Genomic DNA, 6,321 nt, shown 5'->3' with positions numbered 1-6,321 from the left:
CCCCAATTTCGGTTTCTCCTCAAGCCTGCACTAGTGAACGTACCTCCTCCTCACAGTGGCATCTTCAGCTTGGACAACCATCACCAAGAACTACTACTTTCATAATTCGCAACTTTAATCTTCCCACACATTCACGTACATCAATTTCACATTGCACAACTTGTCTCTAAGCTAAGACACATGCACTACTACACCCCTTATCCTCCTCTTGGTCCACACATCCTTTTCAATTACTTTTTCTAGATGTATGGGGTCTCACCCTAGTATTATCCAATAATAGTTGTAGGTTTTATTTTTCCATTGTGGGATCATTCTAAGTATAGTTGGTTATTTCCAATTCAATCAAAATCAGATATTTCATCAAGTTCTATTGACTTTTTCCGATATGTCAATAATTATTTTGCTTCAAAAATCTTGGCAGTCCAGTCTGATTGGGGCGATGAACTTAGACCTCTCAAAAAAATTCTTCAATCATTTGGGATTATTCATCACCTTTCTTGTCCTTATTCACATGCACAAAATGGATCTGTTAAACATCGCCATAGGCATAAAGTTGAAACTAATTTATCCCTTTTAACACAAGCATCAATGCCTACTAAATACTAGTCTGAGGCTTTCAAACAACAAATTTTCTTATTAATAGAATGCTTACTCCAGTTTTAGGAAACAAATCTCCCTTTCAAATTCTTTTTAAAAAAATCTCCAAATTAGAATTTCTTACACACTTTTGTTACTGCTTGTTGGCCAAATTTGCGTCCTTATAATCATCATAAGATAGATCTTCAATCTACTCTCTATGTTTTGATGGGCTACAACCCCGATCATAAAGGATACCAGTATCTTCATATTCCATTAGGCCAGATCTATATTTCTATAGATGTAATTTTTATTGAAGCCTAGTTTCCCTTTGCTCAACCCACTCAAATCTCTCACACGCAACCAATGTTTGGCACTGGACCACAAAACACTCACTCTGCCATTCCATTTCCTCTCAATTCCTATGGGCCATTTTCTTACTTCAGACCCTCTCCATCACAAACACAAGACCCACTCACACAATCATTACACTCCCACTCACAACAGATCAGTTCTGGCCCAACTCTATCTCTTTTTCTCTTCTAGCTCAAACCCATCACACTTAAGTCCCCTCCCATCGTCTACCTCTTCTCCCAACTCACATTCGTCTTCTCCCTCACTCAATCTCAAATAAATCCCTAAAATCCTCATCTCCAGATTCGGCGAGCTCCTCATCCTCACTACAACCGGCTTCTTCAATCGCAGCTCCATCCCCCAACACTCATCCGATGGTCACACGTGCCAAGGCAAACACTGAGAAACCCTTTACACGCATAGATGGCACTGTACCATAGCCTCATCGAAAACACTCACTGTCACTCACCATTACTACACCTACACTGATTCCAGAAGAACCCACCACCTACACAGAGGCCTGGCTAGAAGCCATGGAAACCAAATTTCAAGCACTCCTGAAAAATCACACTCGGGAGCTTGTTCCCCCATCACAATTCTTTAATGTTTTAAACCAAAAGGAAAGTTGTTGGTACCTTGGAAAGGAGTAAAGCACGCCTTGTAACTAGATCGAGATCTTTTCCCCTATTGTCAAACCCACTACCATACATCTCTTACACTCACTTGTTGTTTCCTTCGACTGATCACTGCAATAGTTAGACATAAAAAATACGTTTTTATAAGGTGAATTGGAGGAAGCAGTATATATGCAACAACCTATAAGTTTTGTTTATCTTGATTTTTCCACTTATGTGTGCAAATTGAAAAGGCAATTTATGGTTTAAAACAGACCCCTCGTGCCTTTTTTCTAAACTCAGTAGCAAGTTGTTTTCATTGGATTTTCAGGAGTCAAAATCTAACAATTCACTCTTTATTCCTCGTAATGCATCTCATGTTGTATTTGTTCTTATATATTGATGACATTATTGTCATTGGATCTAGTCTGCAATTAATTTCAGAATTTTTTTATGCTCTTGGTATGTCTTTTCCAGTTGAGAACTTAGGTCCACTTCAGTATTTCCTAAGAGTTGAGATTTGCAAAAATAACCATGGCTTGTACTTAAGTCAGTCTAAATATATTTATGATCTTCTTCATCGTACAAATATACATCAAACCAAACCTGTCTTTATTCTCATATCCTCGTCACTTAAACTCACGGCATTTGAGGGGACCTTTTTTGAGGCTCCTCACTTATATCATAGTGTTGTTGGAAGCTTGCAATACTTAGCTTTCACTCGACCTTACATCTCTTTTGCAGTCAATAAAGTGTGTCAGTACATGCATAATCTGAAAATTCCTCACTGGCAATCAGTCAAAAGAAATCTTAGATACCTAAGACTCACTTCTTACCTTGGTATTCATTTTGCTAAGTCTTCTAAGAGCATTGAAAATGGCCTAACTAAATTCCAATTTAAGTCCAAACTTTAGTTAGATATGAGAAAAAGCCTCCACATTGGACTAGCCAATGGTCCAGAGCTTAACACTTGAGCTACAATAATTCTTGGCTGCTCTCCAAACTTGGCGAGTTATTGTTCATGCTGGATAAGTGTATTTTATTATTTCATCTACCTCATGCTCTCTCTTTCCCTAGTTCTTTTCTCTTTCTTCATCTCGAAAGCTGCCCATTTCCCTCACTTTTTCCTTTCTTCATCCTGAAAGCTCCCCATCACGAGATACCTTGCAGGCTCTTCTTCAACCCGCAAGCCCCTTTCTCTCCATCGATTTTCCACATTGCCATCGTCTTCCAGCCCAAACAATAATCTCTCTTCCTCGCTCCTCGCTCCTCTCTCCCTCTTCTCTGTGTAGGCTTTCCTCTCCCTCTTTTCTTTCTATTTCATCCCATTTTCTCTTCGACGTGTGTTTTTCTTTGCAAGGACCTCAATCTTCTTCGATTGATTGTCTCTCCGTTCCTGGGTCCAAAAATTCTTGAGTCTCTTTACTTGTTGGTTCTCGTCGTCCCACATTTGTGTAGTCGGTTGTGCAATTTCCTAAAAGTTATTATAGAAACAAAGCCAACGTAACAACAGGTCCTTATATATACTCATCAAATTAAAACTTCATAGCTGAAACTACTCTTAAAGATTAGGTTTTGGGTCTACTTTTGTGTTTGTTTCTGTGTGAACTTTGGATTGTTTCGAAATGGCGGGTGTTGATCATTTGGCGACCGAGAGGAGCAAGTCTCATTTTGATGTGGAGGAGATGAAGGCCGTCTGGGCCAGTTCTCGCCACACCTTAGAGCTCTCCGATCATATTTCTCGCCTCATTGCTAGCGATCCGGTCATTTTTTCTACTTCCAGTGTTTTTTTTCATCTTTTTGCCCAATTTGGCTCGATACCACTAGACAATCTAGGAAACGGTCAAGAAATTTGATCTTTTGTTTTCTTCTATCAATTTGTAAATTTATTGGTTTGTTCTTCTGATTTGGATTGATTTCAGTAGAGAAATCAATCCTTTAGTTTGTGAACTCCAATATGTTTGAAATCCTTTGATTTGTAAAAAGTTTAATTTGATATTTTTTCTCCTTTTAGACCTTTCGAAAAGATAACAGGGCTATGCTAAGTAGAAAGGATTTATTTAAAGACACGTTGAGAAAAGTTACTTATGCATGGAAATGGATCATTGAGCTTCGTCTTTCTAGTATGTCCCCGAGCTGATTTCTCATTTGTTACGTTATTTTCCTTCAATTCTTTATTGTTTATTTTTTGAAAATTATTTTCTACATTTGACCATGATCAAATATCTATATGGAGTTTCATTTTTCTTGTGTAATTCACATTGGGAAGTTTATCATTACAGAAGAAGAGGCATCTAAGTTAAGGTTTTATGTGGATGAACCCGCTTTTACGGATCTTCACTGGGTACGCTCTATTCCTTGTCTTAATGATATACATCGAAAAAGAAATCATTGACATGGTCAAGTTGGTTGTAATTTTAGCTCTTAGAACTTTTATGTACCTAAGCCTAGTCATGTTTGCACTTTGTGAATAGTGGTGGCCTGGTGGGTTGGGTAAAGTTTCCATACATACTGTAGTGTATGCACGTCTTATTACTGATGGCCAGGACTACGATGTGCATGGTAACCACCAAACTCGTCCAAAACTGATAGCATGTAAAATTTCCAGTTCTGTAATAACTATGATAAATCCCATCTGTCAAGTATAAGAGCATGGCTTGATTGAAATTATGCAACACAGAACACATGCAACAAGTTTATCTTTTTTGAATACCAGATCAGGAATAAAATGTCTTTACTATTCTTCTTTGCAAAACAAAACACATGCATACCAATTAATCTTCTTTGCATACTAGATCGGCAAAACAGAACACATGCAGCAAGTTTATCTTCTTCTTATTATTTTATTTTAGTAGCTGCCTAGCCACATGTGGGCTGGAGAAACATGTAAAGTATTCATGTAAGTTAAGAGTATGAATCTAAATTCATGTAAAGAATTATAAAGGTGACCAGTGAAGTGAGCTCCAAAGAATTCATGTAAAGAATTTTAAGTAAAAATTAAATTGTTAATTAATATATGAAGTGTATTTGCAAAATATTACAATTTTTTTTTTGTAAAATATTATTGAAATATATAATATTATATTATTCTTTTCACTTTAAGATAGCTAGTCCAATATCGATTCATCTAGACAAAGGTTAATGCTATAGCCAAAACTTGAATATCTAGCCAAAATTTAGACTTGGCAATGTGCTCTAAACTTGCTCTCTTGGATTTCTCTGATGCTGACTAGGCCAGTTGCCCTGATAATCTAAAATCGACATGCGGGTTCTGTATATATTTTTGGATCTCATCTTATTTCTTGGGGTTCCAAAAAGCAGACAACTATTGCAAGATCCTCCACTGAAGCCGAGTATAAAGCCGTTGCTAATACGACTTGTGAAATCTTATGGATTCAGTCTCTTCTCATGGAACTAGGAATTTACTTGACTGACCCACCAACTCTATGGTGTGATAATCTGTGAGCAACTTGTCTGTCAAGGATCGAGTGGCAGCCAAAACCCTCAATGTTTCTCTTGTGTCAAGCACAAATCAACTGCCTGATATTCTCACGAAACCACTCTAAGCTGCTCGTTTTCTTTTTCTTCAGTCAAGTCTCACAATTTCACAAGTGCCACTTGCATCGAAAGGGGCTATTAAGGAAGACACTACGATAAGCAGGAGCCCAACACTACATGAGGAAGTGACTCACAACACTAGTGCAATCACCAAGTAATGCATAACATAGGATAGTAATGTACAACAAAGAAATAAGGAATATACTAGAAAAGGACAAGTGTCAATAGATCCAAAAAATATGGAAATTAGTTAATTGTATTTAACTTTATACTTTCTCTATATAAATGACTGTAAAAGGCACAATACAATGTGTACAACAAAAATACAAATGAATCATAGCTGATATTCTCTTATGCACATTCTTTCAAACACTTGGTATACGTTTTGAGAAATAATCTCATTACTGATGAACTCAGAATGCTTCTTTACTTAATCCTCCTCTTCTCCAAGTATTTCAATTAGTCTTCCTCGTGGAAGAGGGTAATCTTAGTGCCCCTGCCAAGTAGCTCTTTGTTAACATCCCTTGTCGTGGTGAATGAACCACTGGCTTGAGGTTCTCAAATGTACTGCTCATCTTCGTTGTGCTTCGCAGCAACAACGACCTTCTCCACAACAAGGTAAGCCGAGTAGTAACCCACACTGAATAGACCAATCATGCTCACATCCGCTTTGGTTTGCAATTCCTTCATGAATTCCTTGGTCTCCCAACCTCCCAATTGTCCCCAAGTTGTTAACCAAATCTGCTTTGGTCATGTCGATGCCACTGTCAATGATAGAGAGGGTCTTGTTAACCTTGCAGGGACCATTCTAATTAAGAGCTTCGGTTGAGCATCTAGCTTGCTCTTGTCCGTGAGACGCTCGAGTCGGATCTTATCCAAAGCATCAGAGGAATTGCTGATAAGCTCGTGAAGGAAAATCTCTCTCATGATTTAAAAGGTCAACATCTGGTTGATCTCAGCGAAGCGGCCGCAATTGGCCTCGTTGGAGTAGACATTGACTCACTCAAGCTGGAGGTTGTGGTATTTTTTTTTTTTTCTTATTTTCCTTATTTTCTTCCGAAACTCTCCTCCCCTTCCTTGACCCACCACTTGGATTGAAGGTTGCATACTGGTGTCCGATTTGCCCACTTCAACTGTGACTATGGAAGATGAAGTAAGGTCAGAAGTAAACAGTGATTCTAACGAAGCTAAAGAACCAGATCCGCCGCCATAGTGAAGG

At 38.1% G+C, this 6,321-nt stretch overlaps 1 pseudogene; it reads right to left on the bottom strand.

Annotated features, from left to right (window-relative positions):
- Nucleotides 1-5,528: 5,528 nt before the first annotated feature.
- LOC108984838 lies at nucleotides 5,529-6,029 on the bottom strand (annotated as a pseudogene).
- Between the last annotated feature and the right edge of the window lie 292 nt (nucleotides 6,030-6,321).

The sequence above is a fragment of the Juglans regia genome, chromosome 2 (assembly GCF_001411555.2).
Source record: "Juglans regia cultivar Chandler chromosome 2, Walnut 2.0, whole genome shotgun sequence".
Lineage (NCBI taxonomy): Eukaryota > Viridiplantae > Streptophyta > Magnoliopsida > Fagales > Juglandaceae > Juglans > Juglans regia.
Note: the sequence above shows the minus strand (reverse complement) of the source record. Positions and strands in the feature narration are given on the sequence as shown.